General features: G+C 37.4%; 1 long non-coding RNA gene across 1 annotated transcript; it reads left to right on the top strand.

Moving 5' to 3' along the window:
• The first annotated feature begins 7989 nt into the window (after positions 1–7989).
• LOC129722763 (uncharacterized) lies at positions 7990–8452 on the top strand. Its single transcript, XR_008727636.1, has 2 exons — positions 7990–8107; positions 8172–8452. It is a non-coding gene; the product is annotated as an uncharacterized LOC129722763 (long non-coding RNA).
• Positions 8453–18394: the final 9942 nt, after the last annotated feature.

Consider the following 18394-nt stretch of genomic DNA (forward strand, 5'->3'; position numbering starts at 1 on the left):
GTTTGAAATTATTGGTTTTATTGGAATGACAACATCCTCGACTTTTGCCTTTAGTACATCACCTCTATTCCGAAAACACTCATATTGGGTGGTATTCAGTTATTTTCGTTGTTTTCCAGAAACTGAAGGTGGTCATCTTCGAATTCAAGACGGTGTCCAGTGTCAATGCTTGGCATTATTTATTTCTAATACGGAAATATTCATATGCAGTAGTATTCGGCTGTTTCCCAGAAGTTGCCATCTTACAATTCAAAATGGTGTCTGAGGTCAATTTTTAGCTCCATGCATCATTCTGGTTAAAGAAACACTCATATTGGGTGGTATTTGGTCCCTTTCGGCTATTTTACAGAAACCGGAAGTCACCACCCTGGATTTTAAAATGGCATTTGGAGACAATTTGTGGCCCATGAGCGTCATTCTGGTTTAAGAAACACCAATAATAGGTGTTATTTAGTCATTTTCGGCTGTTTTACAGAAACTGGAAGCCACCATCTTAGAATTCAAAATGGTGTCTGTGGTCGATTCTAGCTCCTGTGTATCATTCTGGTATCGAAGCATCTCATATTGGATGGAAATCGGCCGGTTGAAGAAATACCCATACAACAATATCGCACGCTTAGCCTTGGGGCTAATAGCGGTCTCGATTAACTAGATTAGTTGAGAGAATTCGTTATCGATATTGTTTTGGCTCATTTTGTATGTGTAGGATAAGTACAACGATACATCGTGCCCCAGTGCTGAGTCGAGAAAATTTCCAGCTCGAAAAGATCCTCGACTCGATCGGGAATCGAACCCGATATCACAACCGTGTGGGAGAGCTAGCCGACCGACATCGCTAACCACAGAGCCACGGAGACCACAGAAAATACCAAGAAATACCCATATTGGCTGGTATTTGGTCATTTTCGGCAGTTTCCCATTCACCGGAAGTCGTCATTTTACAATTCATAATGTTATCTGAGGTTGATTTGTGCATCATAACAATCCCGGAAATACCCATAATGAGTGTTATTTGGTCTTTTGCCACTGTTGTTTAGGAACCGGAAGTCGCCATATTGGATTTCAAAATGGCATTTGGAGACAATTTCTGGGTCTGAGCATCATTCTGGTTAATGAAATACCCATATTTGGTTGTTTTTGGGTCATTTTCGGCAGTTTTCCAGTCACTAAAAGTCGCCATTTTACTACTCAAAATGTTGTCTGAGGTCGATTTGTGGTTTAAGTGCATCATCACGATTTCGGAAATACCCTATTGGGTGGTGTTTGGTCATATCTCGCTGTTTCTCAGAAACCGGAAGTCGCCATCTTGGATTTCAAACTGGCATTTGGAGACAATTTCTGGCCTCTGAGTGTCATTCTAGTTAAAAAAAAAACACCCATATTAGGTGGTATTTGGTCATTTGCGGCAGTTTTCCAGTCACCGGAAGTCGCCATTTTACAACTCAAAATATTGTCGGAGGTCGACAAACGTACAAACAGTGGAACACCACCCATGGATTGCCTCATACATAGGCGAACTTTACACCCAACGCAAACGGGGAACATTTTATTACTTTAGGGCAATTTTTTATTACTTATTGTGTCTTATGACTGCGCATTATACACAAATAGTAATAACCGAAAAGTAACAAAAATTATGACGGGCACACGCTTGTATGTGTTTCTGCAGGAGAACATACAGCCAAGCACCGCAGTGCATGTGTTAGGAAGACTTCACTCGCTGCATTTGTATTGATGCAACGATCAGATTTATTTTTGCTATCTTCATCCACACATAATGAGAATCACTTTCGTTTCGTCCCCCAGTGTTTACATGAAATGAAAATATGTTATACTGTCTGAACAGAGTTGCCGAAGTTGCGAATATTGTTCTGGATGGGCACGAGTTTTGTATTTTCAAACAGGTGCAAATGAGTTTCCATGAACCAATGAGTATGTGTTTTGGATAGCTTGCAAGAAAGGGAATGTTTTTGTTTTTCTCTAACACAGTTTACAGATCGTGATGTCATTTAAAGACGCATTTCAAGTCTTTGAAATCATCAACGTTTGCATACTCTATGACGGGGAAAATGCTGCTTGGCAGCTCTTGTCATATTCTTCCTCTACTCCGTATGCATACAACGAGCGAACTAATACACGCTCACCGGATGAATTGGAGATTGAAGAAACTTGTAACATGTGCAACATATGCGACGGTGTGTGATTTTTTTTTACTTAAGATGGAAAGGGAGCAGTTTTTGCATGTGGTTGCATGTGGTTGAAACGACCATTATTAGATAGTCGTACTCCCGTAACACGTGCTAAATATATGACAGTATGTGTTGTTACTTGACTGGGGAAGAATTTTATTGCCTTTTTAGTAATAGGTTTGTTACCTTAAAGGCAATTTTGCGCTATTGCTTCTAAGGTAATAAGGAAAAGTTTTGCGTGTATTATTATAAAATATTCGGCCGAGTCCACTTCACAATAAAATGTGCATTTTTTTCAGTGTACCCATTAGGGTAATATTATTGTCAAAAGTTACTCTTTTTCGCATGTCGTGTAGAACAAAATCGGAAGTGGCGCACCTAGCGGTCGAAAAGGTGACTAACGCTTCTGTCATTTTCAATTTGTCTTCATAATTTCACGTAAGTGAACTATATTGGTATTTAATATATTTGATGAAATTCTCCGCTATCAAATTGTGCAGTGCAGTTTGCATTTCCATAGCATCTTGAAAGAACATTCCCTTTTGCAGCTTCGAGACGGTTTTTGAGCAAACGTGTGTGTGTTTCGCCAAACGAATCTGTGTCGAAAAACGTGTGTCCGTGATAGCCGGCAAGTCATGAGAGTAGCGCACAAGTTACGAGAAACTCAGAAAAATCCATAGTCATTCGAGAGAGGAAAGAATTGGAAACGAGTAAATGTACCATATTGACTGTTTATGAAGATGCAAAAAAAAGAGAAAGGGAGAGTTACATTTTATAGGAGAGATCAAAATGTGAGTCAGTTTTTGGACTATCGCGTTGATGAACGGACGTGTGCGAAGATGTCTGCCAAACACGACAACAATAACAATTTCATAGGAAAATCTCATGCATTCCTTGTTATTATCCCATAGAAATAACTTCACTATAGGGACTTTTTCTTTCATATGATATGTACATGAAAACAAATCGAAGTGTTTGTTTATGGAAAATACAAGAATTTATTATAAAAATATTTATTTAAAAAAATTTGTTGCCCGTATATTTCTTATCGGAATAAAGCAATAAAATTAAAGCAAAAATGAACTACGTCGGTCGGTGACGGTCACAACTTTCAAGAGATTTCACTACCGACTTCCTGACAAATGATGCTTAAAAAGGAAATTACCGGTTCAACGTTGGCCACTTGATCCGAGTTCCAATGGTCTGTTCGTTGTTTGCTCGATGATACGATTTGAAAAGTGCTAATTTCTTCGGTGTGATCTATAGTTGTGAATATCTGGGTAATTTGAAACACAAATAAAGTATAAAAAATAATTTACCTTTTGGAGATTAGAAAATATCCTTCCAATCGCCCAATAAGATGCCGTCTTTTCGTGGTGTAGCCATTTTGATTCTGGATGACTCGAAACCAAATCCAAACGTCAGAACAAAACTTCACAGGTAAACTGACATAAAGTCCAAAGTCACGGCGACGTGTGTTTTTTATTGGATTTATCAATAAGATTTATATGTTGGTTTCGATACCACGGTGTTCCAAATACCGTTATTATAAAATAAAATACGCCATCAAAACTGTTAATGTCAGTTGGTTTGTATCACTGCACTGCACTTCTGAACCAAATTTGAAAATCATCGTTGGACTAATTTTTGAATTAAGCCCTTTTAAAGTTTTAGAGAGGATTTCTCATACAAATATACTTGAACAACCCTTCTAAAACGAACATAAATCATAGTAGGAATTGTTTTACAGGCAACATATGCCCATTGTCAACCTTTCTGGAACACTTGAGCTGTATTAGGACCATCGGAAAATTGTTTGGATTGAGGAACCCCGGGTAAAATGCAAAAACTGCCATTTTACCCGGGGTCTGAACCAAAAACATTTTTTAACACCTCAGTTCACTGGAATTCCAACGCACTTAAAAACAACATCAACAACAGCAAGTTCGGTGACACCTGTCAGTTCTTAAAAAGATCTACACGGTTAAATGAAGCTACCTAATTATGAGTACGAAAACTACCAATTTTTGAGTTCGCCTAAGCGAACTGCGATTTTGAATAACTTTGATTAAGTGAAATTTGTAGAAAAATCTCATATGATGGATCAATACAGCATACCTATTTTTGAATGAAATGTTTTGAATTTTCGCTGATCGAGAGGTTATTGTTTACCTAATTTTGTATGAAAATTTTTAACCTGCCAGTGCTGTCAAGAAAGAAACAGTTGTGAAATCAACAGTGTTTTTTTCTACGAGTGCTTAATATTCGGGTTTAGCATTGGGCGATACGACGGAGAGTATCGATACTTCAGTATCGATACCCAAAGAACCAAAAGTATCGAGATACTCAAAATATCGGCCAAAAAGTATCGATACCAGAAGTATCGATACTATAGCTGAGATCATTTTTTGAATTTTTGATAAATACATTTACTCAGGGTGGCCACTTTACCGGAAAAACGGGAAAAAGCCGGGAATTTTAAATCACCGGGAAAAAAATACGGGAAAACCGGGAAATTAGGCTTCACGCCGGGAAAATCATCCTCCTTCATGTCTGTATTTGTTCAACAGTTTCTGAGGAAATGTCAACATGAGACCCTGTTTTTTTATGTTTACCTAACTGGCATGATTCTGCCGGATAGGGGAAAGCTGGTTGTTGGTTTCAGTTAAAGTCGACAGCGGCTTCGCAGCAAGATCTGCGTCAAATAAAATCAGGCTTGATCAGGTGGATAAATTTACTGTTCCGTAACATATATTGTCAAATTTTAAAGAAGTCAAAAAGTTGTCAGCGTCGCGGGAGGCGTATTGAAACTTCTTGTGAATAGTGTTCGACATCGCATCGGGGAGAATCCGGTCAAAAGTCAAATAGGACCGGAAACTTCGAGTCTCGATTTTATTTCGAACCGGACCGGAACGGAGCTACCCGGTTTGTACTTCCCGATTTTTGGTATGATTTTAACCACAAGCAGCAAAAAAAATTTTTACATTCTGTGTTGGACCTTTTGACTACTTGATTTTGTTGGGGAAAGACGCCGCCTTGAAGAGCTATTTGTTAAAGATTTCTCAGATTTTTTCTATATCAAAAACAAACAGTAGCTAAATTATTTTTTTTTCAAATTGTTTATTCAGAGTGTCAGTTGAATTTATTTTACGGACCATGAGAAAAATTCTTATACATTACATTGACCCCAACTCGAAAATTTTAAAGTCCCAGGATCGAAGTTTTTCGAAAAAAAAAATTGTTTTGAAATAACAGATCTCAACGTTTCATGCATTTTACATAATGCATCTAGACAGTTTCATGTGCATTTTTTTCATTGGTCACTCTGAGGCTCTTCTTCCCAAAGTCCGCTTGAAGTTTTGCCTGAGGACATTTTTCTAGAAGACAAAAACTCTATGCCCCAACTCTTGAATTTATCCCACGCATTTCATTGGCATCCTGATACAGAAGCACTGCAAGCTCGATAGAAGGTTGACAGAGAAAGATGCAGAAGGAAGCAAAAAAGCGCGAGAAGGCAAAGATTGTCAACGATTTGGAGATAAAGAGGGCGAAAATTGTGCAGCAGATCACCATGAAGGTACTTGCTAAAGTCGACAAACAGCTAAACACGATGAAGGAGGAATGTTTTTCATAGTTTTGTAACACTATTTTTGCAAGGCACAAATAAAAATAAAACACCGGGAAACTTCACTAAATATCATCGGGAAAACCGGGAAATTGAAAATCGATATTGAGTGGCCACCCTGAATTTACTGAAAACCAGTATTCGATTCAGTGATTCGCGAAAATACAGCAAAACTATTTGCTGAACGGAAAACAGTAAATGAATGGTTGCTGGAATCCAGCAAAAGAATTGATATGTCAAAAAATTACGTCAAGCTGTCATTAGTAAAACGCGCCAAATCGCTGTGCAGCTGGTACGGGATCATCGCTAAGCTCCTGATAGCGAGTATGGGACCATAGCTAAGTCCTTGTTGGGCTAGATGAACTTAAAAGTTGAAATGATAATCATACATCTCTAGTTCAACAGTAATTTGCCTATGATCCGATGGGAGGATGGAATCTGGTGCCTGACGGAAACATGGTTCCCTTGAATTAACTGGTTAACCAGCAAATTGATTTATGCTTTGCTGAATGAACAGCAAATTGTCATAGCTGACAACCAGCAAGTTGTATTTTGTTTTACCGAACATGCAGCAAACGATCTGTCACTTTTATGCAATTGAGCATTACTGAATAATTAGCAAATTTCATTTTGCTGAACAGATTGCTGGAAGCACAGCACACCAAAAATCAGCAAAATTTTGGTGGTTTCCAGCAATGAAAATTTGATGTGCCGACTTTTTGTTGTTTTTCTGGTATCTATCCGCATTCTCTAGAGCAGCATGAATCAAATGACTTCACAAACAAATACATACAGGTAATGCAGAAACTCTGAGCTTTGGCAAACAAATGAATTAAACAACTTATATCTTCAAGATTTGTATTCACTGGCCCAATGGGCTGTGAAGCTCCCGTCTTATTTGTATAAATTATTGACACACTTCCATATTAATTGATGAGGAAGTTGATGACATAAAAAAGTTAGATATGTCAGCGAAAATAAGATAGTGAAGTCTACCGCTGAATTTTTCTAACTAATAAATATTGCAATTTTTTTTTTTCACTTGTACTCTAACTTGTGTCGACGGAAAGCATGAGTTAGTTTCCGCTTGCAAATATTCGATCTGAACAGTGTAACCAGAAAACTTATATTTGTTTTTAAAATACAGTCAAATTTCGCTCGTTGGGCTATGTTTAGTTGGGCTACGTTTTAGTTGGGCTCCCGCTCGCTGGGTTATAGCCCAACTAAATCGAAGCCAAACATCATTTCTGATAACGTCGAATTTCGTTTGAGGGGTTTGTGGATGCATTTTAACGCAGAAAGTAGAAATAATTGAAATAAAAACAAATGAAGCTGAGTATAAATGTAAACAAACAATATTTTAATCAATTGTCAGAGAAACAATATAAGTTTTGTGCCTTAATAATGCAACGTAGAGCTATGCCTATTTTTGAAAGTATTTGAGAACACGTTATTATTGAGCACTCCCTTTTGGCTTTAAATGTGTGGCTTAAGTAAAACAAATTTCGAATTTGGCCCTATGCTGCGTTTGGCTCAGATTTTGACAGTTCGTTTGGCTCACAACATTCTCTCTATCTATTTCTCCATCTAAAGCCTGTAGTACACTCTTTGTCTAATGGTCAAATTTTTGACCTTCTGACATAATGGTCAAATTTATTTGACATCATGGTTGTTGTTTGCCCGTGTTTGCCTCATGTTAAAATTGGAGAGTGACAAATAATTATCTTCGACCAAATTTTTATCTGTCAAAAAGTGCCAAATATTTGACGCTTGATCAAAGAGTGTAATACAGGCTTAAGTTTTGCTAGTGCAAATAGACTTGTGCGATACTTATACTGACAGTGGCAGCTTTTCAGTGGTTCCAGCTAGTATCAACTAGCTGGCATCTCCATCCGATTTGCTTTGCTTTATCGCAGCCAACATCGCAGCGGTTCTACGATGTGTGGGCTCCACTGACGCTGACAGACAGCATAACATAGCGTATCAAAAGTGGCGGTGATCTCGTGTACACATTGAGATGTTAGCCCTTGTAACATGTCAGCTAGCTGGTCCGTATGCATAAAAGAATATCGATACAAATATCGCGGTTTTCAGTATCGATACGGTCGAGTATCGGACGCTTGTGTATCGATCCAAAAAATCGAAATATCGTCTCAAAAGTATCGATATTTCCGATACCGATACAATATCGCCCATTGCTATTCGGGTTTCTAGTGCAAGAAGGTTTGGAGTAGTATCTTGTTTGCTTTGAAATATTCAAAATGAATTAAATATCCTCAACGATTAGCGAAAGGTAAGGTTTGTGATTTTCAAATGCGAAATTCTCCATAGTCTAATAAAAATCCTGTTTCTTGTAGACTTCCTTCCGAAAGCAAAACCACCCGCACAGAAAGTAGTATCGCCTGCGGGGACACTGAACCGGAGAATGAACTATTGGTGTGCGCCAGAGTGGCACGGGCCAGATTTTGGTTTTCCGGAAATTTACAGCGTTGAACCAAGAAAACGAACGGACACACCTCAAGATCGATTGTGTGATAAGCAACTTTCGATTGTTAGAGGGAATATAAACAGTGTTATAAACATTATCTTTAGTGTTTTGAGTTTTATTTGTATTAAAAAACCAAAATTTTCAATTTTTGTTGCAGGAATTCTCAATGCTTATAGTTTGAGCTTAATTTTGGGTAGTTTTATCAATCGTTGAGTAATTTTTACCCAATTTGTGGTTCATACTAGATTACTTACTTTTGGGTACTCAATACTATAGGATTGAGTAAAAAGAACTTTATTTTAGGTTGAAATTACATATTTTTGTAGAAATATGTCATTAGAAGCTACTTAGTTTAGGGTGAAGTTAACACATTGATATGTTAAAACTACCCACTTTGCATTACCAATGATCTGTAAAACAAACTAGTTGTGGGTTGAATTGACGAACTTAATCGTTAAAACCACCTATTTTTGTTGATAATCATGAACTTAAACATCCCAATATGCATTAAAACAAGTCATTTTTGTATCTGTTTTATCTTATATGTTACCAATTTTTAGGTATATTTCGTTATCCAATTATAGGTATCAGGCCCGTAGGCACCGGGGGGGCGAGGGGGGGCTTAGCCTTAGTTGAAACATTGATTGCTTTGAGGGACGTGTTCTCAAAGGCTGATTTAGATGAAATTTTGCATGGGGACTTTTGAACCCTACTACTAAACGATATTCGAGTGACCTTTTTTCATACATCTCACTGGCGCCCTACTGTATATCTTCCATTACTCGTCAATTGAGGTGAGTATTTTTACAGCTGGGTATTTGGATACAAGCTCGATATGAATATAAAGCAAATGTACGAAGCTCTTACTCAGTTAGAGTAAAACTAGCTGAACCTGCGTTAAAATTGGTCCCCTTAAACTCAATTACACAATGTAAACCTGCTCATTTAAGTTAGCAATTTGAAGATTTTTTTTCTTCAATAAGGAGGTTTTAACCACAAGCTGGCTCGCCACTTCAAGACTGAAATGATAAAGTTTATATCCATACTTTATTTCCGGGAAATTCCGGGGATATAAACCCGGAAAACCGGATTTTTGGGAATAAGAAAATAAAAGAAATAAAAATTCTCTGCCCCCCCCCCCCCACGCGAAACGGAGTAGCTACGGCTCTGATAGGTATGATCATTCAACTCAGAAGTAGGTACAGCCTCTCTACTCAAATTTTAAGTTTGTGCGCTTTAAGAGGATTTTGAGTGATTTCTACTTAAGTATAGGGTATAGGTTTTTCATGGTAAGCGTGTATAGTGAATCAACAGACAAACAGACGATGATGATTTCTTTGTCCAATCCATTTTTACGAAAATTTGTCAGTAGGCGGTAAGCTCACATGGTGGAGCATGAGTATAACGTATAACACAATTTTTGGAACGGGTCTTTGAGGCATCGTTTGCAACCAAAAGCTAAAAAAATGAATTGTGCCAATCATTATTTCAACTAACCCTGTTGTATTGTGGTTATCTCACAATAGATCTACGATTCTGGTCGCAGTGAGGAAGTCCATACAGGAAAAAAAAACCCTGTTTTACGATAACTTGGGAGCGATAAAAACCCATCATACCTCAAAATCATTCAAATCACAATTTTAGCTCTCAATCATCACTAACAAAAGAGATTATTTGTCTTAGAAGGAAAATGTTGACGATTTAGGCTAAACATATTTTATAACTTTGCAAAAGATATCCCGGTACACATAGACATAGACGTAGTATATTAGGAATAATTATTCTTATAATAAATCTTCAAGAAACCATCTAACGTGAACAGTTTTTAAGGTATATTTTGTTATAATTGAAACATGTTCGTATCAAGCCATCAAAATATAAGGGTTCGCCACAGAAGGCAGAATCACAAAAGGCAGAGGCACGAAAAGCAGAATCATGAAAGGCAGAACTCTATGACCATACACAAAAGGCAGAATATTTCAAAAGGCGGAAATATAAAAGGCAGAATTCCAAAGGGCACGAAAGGCAGAATCACTAAAAGCAACACGTCGGAAGCGGCGGCCTCTCGCACACATACGACTGATCTACTGGTTTTCTAGGATTATTCAAACAGGGTTTTCTTTCCCTTAGTTAAGTCCGAACGAGCGGTAGCGAGTAAGGACAGCACACACTCGAACAATAGAGTCGGCCAAAGGCCGCGAGTGTTTATAATACGAAAATAGATGACACAATGTTTAGTAAAGTATCTGGGTATATTATATTAAAGTATCAGATTTTAGTAAAAATAGCTGCCGGATTCTTTTCCTACTTAGTCTGTTTCTGCGTGATGTGGCGAGGACCCGCCCCGAAGAAAATTTGTTTTCGAGTGGAACACTCGATGCAGAAACACACAGGACGCCTCTTGCCATTAACGACAGGTTCGGAAATCTTTCAGAATTGTCCTGAATAATGAAAAGAAAATAAACAACACCATAAATGAAACAAAAATTATGTATATTGTAACTCACTTTCCACCAATTTAGCCGATGGCATGGCATTCAATTAACAGGGTGGCCAGGAGATTTCCAATTTCAAATTCCCGTTTTTTTCCCGGTTTCCCGGTTAGAAATTGATGTTTTTGTCCGGTTTTAAAACGCATAAATATATAAGTTCAACCACGTTTATTTATTGACAAAATAATTTTGTGAGAGAATCTGATGAGAGATGTGAGATTTTCATTATTTCACTCAGCTAAAATAAGGATATAATTTAGAATCAAGAATCAAGTTTGTGCTTCATGTTTCGGAATATTTTCACATAAATTTTTTAAATTATTTTCAACCGTTCTTTGGAACAATTTTCTGTCATTTTGGACTTACATAAATTAATTACTGGTTTAATTAAACTGTTTAACTAAAGCAATATTAATAACTTTCTGGTTGAGATTTTCTGCGTTTTGTAGAACTGGTTTCTGCTTTTTCAAACCTTCAATATATATTTTTACAAATTTGGAATTTAATTCAAAGTTGTTTTGGCTGCTGTTGAGCTTCGGAAACGATAAATCTTCGAAATCATTTTCTATCATTTCAAGCCTTGTGAAATTTCATTAATTGTTTTTAAGCTTTTTTACGGATTTTGGAAAGTGCTTATTTAAAAATAAAATATAAAAATTCATTTTCCACTAATTCTAAATTGAATTTCAAATATGATTGTGGATTTTTTTAAATTCAATTTGGAATATCCTCTAGGGTTTCTTTTTCTGATTTCTCGTCAGACTAAAATTTAGCAATTTTTTTAGCTGAATTCCCAATTCATTTTCTCTTTTAAACCCTAATTTTAAATTGAATTAACTTTAAATTTTTTTATTGAATTGACTTTAAATTTTTTTATTGAATTGTCTTTCAATTTTTTTTATTATTTTTTCTTGTTTCCTGATAACTTGTTCATAGTCATTTTTAGTTGATGAGAGGAAACATTCTAGTTATTTTTCAGAGTTTTTAAAATAATTAGAACATTTTTTTGACCCCGAATCGAGATAGTTTTTCGCCTTGCCTGAATCTGCAATGATAGCCGTTTCTGGCAATTTTAAATTTGCTTAAGAATAAATATGAATATGAAGAATAAGTTTTTGCATTTTCAACCTAATTATTACCCATTTTCTAGTGTTCACACACTTTTCTAGATTCAGTTTTGAAATTGATTTTAAATTGATATTATTAGTTTCTTTCAGGCTTCAATACAATTTTATTGCTACTTAGAAACAATTTTTACCTTTATGAGCTAAATAAGAAGATTGTTTTGGTTTTTTTTCTGAATCCGTGTTCTAAATTTCAGAAATTTTCATCAAAAATCTATTTGAAATTCTAAATTTAAATCAATACAATTTTATTGCGGCTTAGAAACAATTTTTGCCTTTTTGCGCTAAATAGATTGGTTTGTGTTTTCTGATTGCGTGTTCTAGATTTCAGAATTTTCAACAAAAATCTATTTTAAAAAATTGAATTTTTTTTTTTAAGTTTTAAAATAGTTTATTTGGCACGGCACGATACAATTTATGTTTAACTGAGCCAAGTACATTTTTTTAGTCCTAAATTAACAGGAAAAAAAGGGAGGCACATTTTTTATATCTCGCGGCCGACTACGAGCTGATGGGGAATTAAAGTAAGAGGAGGGGGGTTACAATTTTGATTTTAACTATAATGAGTTATACGATTTATTTATTTGTACATGGTTAAGCAGTGATGTTCTATTTGAGCAGTTTTGGTCTGAGGTGTCTGCGTGAACATAAAGATGCCGAGTCTTCGTTTGAGTTTATTACTTTTATAATATCATTGAATTCTTTTCATATTTTGGTGGAGAAAAATCAGTTTTTTACCTCAAACAATGAACTTTAAACTCTTATTACTAATCAATTATATGCATAATTAACATAAACTGTATTGCATATTAAGCATCTATCTATTCTCCAACGATGCTGATTAGTATCGTCGTGTAAATTTTCAATTATAATTGTTGAACTCAAATCAAAGTTGGAATGTCAGGTAATGCCATATGTCATCATCCGCCGGGAATGGGTTAGGCTACGATTTTTTTATTTTTGCTTTTTTCCTGATGCTCGATTTCTGCCACTATTATGTCAATCACCGACACCCGGGGAGGTGACTCCAACTAGAATCTTACCTAACGATCCGTTGATTAACGGATCGGTACCAACGGCTTCACTTTTCCATGCGATAGAAGAACCCAGAGATTTTTCGCCTCAGAAAATCTCCGGAGGATTGAATCTAAATTAGTTTCGGTTGATGGTGAATGAATAACTTCACCACAAAACCATCGGCACCTATGGCGTTGGGATTCAAACCCAGATCCAGCGTGGTTGGTGGAGGCATTACTTGTTTCAGGTTTAAGATATTTTATTTATAGATACTTCATTCGTTGTTTTGCTTTCGTCTCGATTAGACGCAAATTGTTCATCTCCGTTTGAGTTCGCAAAATAACAATACACGAGTTATCGTACGGGTGTTTTTTTGTCGATTAGTTCTTGTGCCGCGCGATAACAATAGCCTGCAGTTTATCGGCAGAAACATCTTCTGCACACTGGTAGGGGCAGGCTACCCCGCCAGTGATCTGATACGCAGCTGATATATCAGCAAGAATAATTCTCCCGCACTGCTGTTACCCCGCTAGCAGCACGGACCACCATACGATCGAGCGAGTGGAAGTCAACTACAATTGGCATCTACAAGGTCGCGTGTAGGATACGGCCACTGTGTCACAACACGAAGCTGGATCGTCATTGTTTGTTCTGCGGAGACGCTCGATTAATCCTACTATCAGCCGTGAGGTCGTGACGTATTCACTTTAAAATTTTTATCATTATTATTAATATTATTATTAATATTATTAATATTATTATTATTATTGTTATTATTATTATAATTATAATTATAATTATTATTATTATTATTATTATTATTATTATTATTATTATTATTATTATTATTATTATTATTATTATTATTATTATTATTATTATTATTATTATTATTATTATTATTATTATTATTATTATTATTATTATTATTATTATTATTATTATTATTATTATTATTATTATTATTATTATTATTATTATTATTATTATTATTATTATTATTATAATTATAATTATTATTATTATTATTATTATTATTATTATTATTATTATTATTATTATTATTATTATTATTATTATTATTATTATTATTATTATTATTATTATTATTATTATTATTATTATTATTATTATTATTATTATTATTATTATTATTATTATTATTATTATTATTATTATTATTATTATTATTATTATTATTATTATTATTATTATTATTATTATTATTATTATTATTATTATTATTATTATTATTATTATTATTATTACTATTATTACTATTGTTATTATTATTAGTATTCCTGCTTTTTTTATTTTGATCCATTGTTGTTTGAAAAATTGTTTTTAAAATTTAATAGCAACTACTTGACCCCCCCCACATTCGAATATTTATCGTTTGTGTGCGGTAGAGCGTAACGCTCCCGCAAAATGGACGACATGCAGGTGCAACTATTCCTGGATGTGGAAACAAATGGGGAAGAGATTGAGATCTCCTCCATCAATTCCCCTCTACCTTCCCCGCTACCTAGCCCCGTACCAAGGGTACCGGCAACACGGGTGAAAGCTTACCCAGATGCTTCGAAAGGTCCGTTCGTAGTTTACTTCAGGCCCATAAAGAAGCCTCTAAACATTATTCAAATCGGCAAGGACCTGGCAAAACAGTTTTCGGACGTAACCGAAATTACAAAGGTTAGACCGAACAAACTGCGAGTTGTTGTGAGTAGCTTGAAGCAAGCAAACGCAATTGCTAGCTACGAGCTCTTCACGAGAGAGTACCGCGTGTACATCCCTGCCAATGACGTGGAGATCGACGGTGTGGTTACCGAAGGAAGCCTCACGGTCGATGACATTTCACGGGGTTGGCTGCTTCAAGAACCCCCTGATTCAAGATGTAAATATACTGGATGTCAAGCAATTGCATTCAGTATCCATCGAAGAAGGGAAGAAGAAATTCTTCCCTTCGGATTCCTTCCGTGTAACATTCGCCGGATCCGCACTGCCGAACTACATCTCTTTGGACAGGGTTCGTCTGCCTGTACGCCTGTTCGTACCGCGGGTCATGCATTGCCAAAACTGCAAGCAGTTAGGTCATACAGCCACCTACTGCTGCAACAAGGCACGCTGCAGCAAGTGCGGAGGCAATCATGCTGAGACCGCTTGCAGTGAGAATACTGAAAAGTATCTTTATTGCGAGGGAACTCGGCATGACCTTTCGGCGTGTCCCGCGTACAAACAGCGCGAGGAGAAAATTAAGCGTTCTCTCAAGGAACGATCAAAGCGCTCTTTCGCAGAAATGCTGAAGAGTGCTGAGCCACCCTCGACAGGAAACATCTTTTCCTTTTTGCCAACCGATGAGGGTACATCTGACGATCCCGTCGAAGGGTGTTCTTATGCCATGCCAGAAGGATATAGGAAGAGGAGAATGATCAACTCTCCTAATCTTTCTCGCAAAGGTCGCAAGATAACCCCTAGCGGAATAACCAATAAGCCAACACAAAAAGGAAGCGGTGAAGAAAAACCGAAGCAAGTACCTCCCGGTTTTAATTTCAAATCAAACCAGGAGTACCCACCGCTTCCTGGGGCACCAAAAACCCCTCGTGCACCTATTTCTCGATCAGAAGATAAAAAAGAAACAGGGTTCGTAAAATTTTCTGATATTGTGGACTGGATATTTAAAACATTCAACATACCAGATCCCCTACAAAATATTCTTCTTGCCCTTCTTCCTACAGTGAAAACCTTTTTGAAGCAACTAGCAGCAACTTGGCCCCTCATTTCAGCTATCATATTTTTCGATGACTAATATGGCGAAAGAGGTTAGCAATTTTATCACTGTATTACAGTGGAATTGCAGAAGTATCATCCCCAAATTCGATCTATTTTCTCATTTAATAAATACATACAATTGTACGCATTTGCGCTCTGTGAAACCTTTCTCAATTCAAACGATCAACTCAATTTCCACGATTTTAACATTATTCGTCGAGATCGAGACTCACACGGTGGAGGGGTACTTTTAGGGATCAAAAAGTGCTATTCCTTCTTCCGAATCGACCTCCCCTCGATCTCGAATATTGAAGTCGTTGCCATTCAAACGAATATGAATGGAAAAGACCTATGCCTTGTTTCGTTATATATCCCTCCATCCGCGCGGATTGAACAGAGGCATCTCACTGATATAGCAGAGTTGCTTCCTGCGCCTTTTTTGATATTGGGAGATTTTAATTCTCACTGTTAGCTATGGGGGTCGCTGTACGACGACAACCGATCTTCTTCAATCTGTAACTTAATCGACGACTTCAATATGACACTTTTGAATACTGGGGAAGCGACACGTGTACCTAATCCTCCAGCACGCGAAAGCGTGCTTGACCTATCCTTTTGCTCGACATCACTAGCGTTAGATTGCCAGTGGAAAGTAATCAATGATCCCCACGGTAGTGATCACCTACCAATCGTTATCTCAATTGCTAATGGGTCAACTCCAACGGATCCAATCAATATTGCGTATGACCTCACACGTAACATTGATTGGAAGTCCTATGAGACCATAATATCGCAAAGAATCGAGTCCCACGTGGAACTTCCTCCGGAGGAAGAATACGCGTTCCTTTCTGGCTTGATCATCGACGCCGCGACTCAAGCTCAGACGAAACCGATACCCGGGGTAACGATTAGACGGCGCCCTCCCTCCAAGTGGTGGGACAAAGAGTGCTCAGACCTGTACGCACGGAGGTCCTCGGTGTATTTGGCCTTCCGAGAACAAGGCACTATCGATTTGCTCCGAAAGTACGATGTACTGGATGGACAAATGAAGAGCTTGATAAAAGCAAAAAAACGCGGATACTGGCGGCGGTTTGTGAACGCGTTGTCGAGGGAAACAGCCAGGCGCATGCGGAATAGTAACGTTTCGAATGAGTCCGAGGAGTATTCAGATCGCTGGATACTCGATTTCGCCAAAAAGGTCTGTCCGGACTCTGTCCCCGAGCAGAAGACCTTTCGCGACGCGTTTTTAGTAGCTACGGAAGAGCCTCCATTTTCGATGTTGGAATTTTCAATGGTTCTCCTCTCGTGCAACAATAAGGCTCCAGGGTTAGATAGAATTAAATTCAACTTGTTGAAGAATCTACCCGACTCTGAAAAAAGACGCTTGTTGAACTTGTTCAACAAGTTTCTTGAGCTAAACATTGTTCCGCACGACTGGAGGGAGGTAAAAGTCATTGCTATTCAAAAACCCGGAAAACCTGCCTCTGATCACAATTCTTATAGGCCGATTGCTATGCTCTCTTGCCTCCGGAAATTAATGGAGAAAATGATCCTCTTACGGTTAGACAAATGGGTCGAAACAAATGGTTTACTTTCAGATACTTCAGAATTTGGCTTTCGCCGGGGCAAAGAAAAGGAACGATTGCCTAGCGTTGCTTTCTACCGAAATTCAACTTGCCTTTGCTAGAAAAGAACAAATGGCTTCTGGATTCTTGGACATTAAGGGGGCTTTTGACTCTGTCTCTGTTGAAGTTTTAACCGAGAAACTTCATTCGCAGGGACTTTCACCAAATTTGAATAATTTTTTGCTAAATTTGTTGTCAGAAAAGCATATGTATTTCTCACATGGTGATTCGACAACTTCCCGAATTAGTTACATGGGTCTTCCCCAGGGCTCATGTTTAAGCCCTCTCTTATATAATTTTTATGTCAATGACATCGATAAATGTTTTGCAAATTCATGCACGCTACGGCAACTTGCAGACGATAGCATTGTATCCATTACTGGAAGCGAGGCTAACGATCTGCAAGGACCATTGCAAGATACCTTAGACAATTTGTCTGAATGGGCTCTTAAGCTGGGTATCGAATTCTCTCCGGAGAAAACTGAGCTGGTCGTTTTTTCTAGGAAGCATAACCCAGCTCAGCGATAGCTCCTACTAACGGGTAAAACAATCACTCAGGCTTTAGTCGCTAAATATCTCGGGGTCTGGTTCGACTCTAAATGCACCTGGGCTTGCCATATTAGGTATCTGACACGAAAATGCCAACAGAGGATTAATTTTCTTCGTACGATTACCGGAACCTGGTGGGGAGCCCACCCAGGAGACCTTCTAAGGCTTTACCAAACAACGATATTGTCTGTAATTGAGTACGGGTGTTTCTGCTTCCGCTCCGCAGCAAACACACATTTGATCAAACTGGAACGAATACAATATCGTTGTTTGCGTATTGCCTTAGGTTGCATGCAGTCGACCCATACGATGAGTCTTGAAGTGCTAGCGGGTATTCTTCCGTTGAAACATCGTTTTTGGAATCTCTCTTACCGGTTGCTAATTCGATGCACAGTTATGAACCCATTAGTAATTGAAAATTTCGAGAGGTTGGTCGACCTTCAATCTCAATCCAGATTTATGACTTTATATTTTGACTATATGGCTCAAGATATTAATCCTTCTTCATACGATTCCTCC

Source organism: Wyeomyia smithii, chromosome 2, assembly GCF_029784165.1.
Source record: "Wyeomyia smithii strain HCP4-BCI-WySm-NY-G18 chromosome 2, ASM2978416v1, whole genome shotgun sequence".
Lineage (NCBI taxonomy): Eukaryota > Metazoa > Arthropoda > Insecta > Diptera > Culicidae > Wyeomyia > Wyeomyia smithii.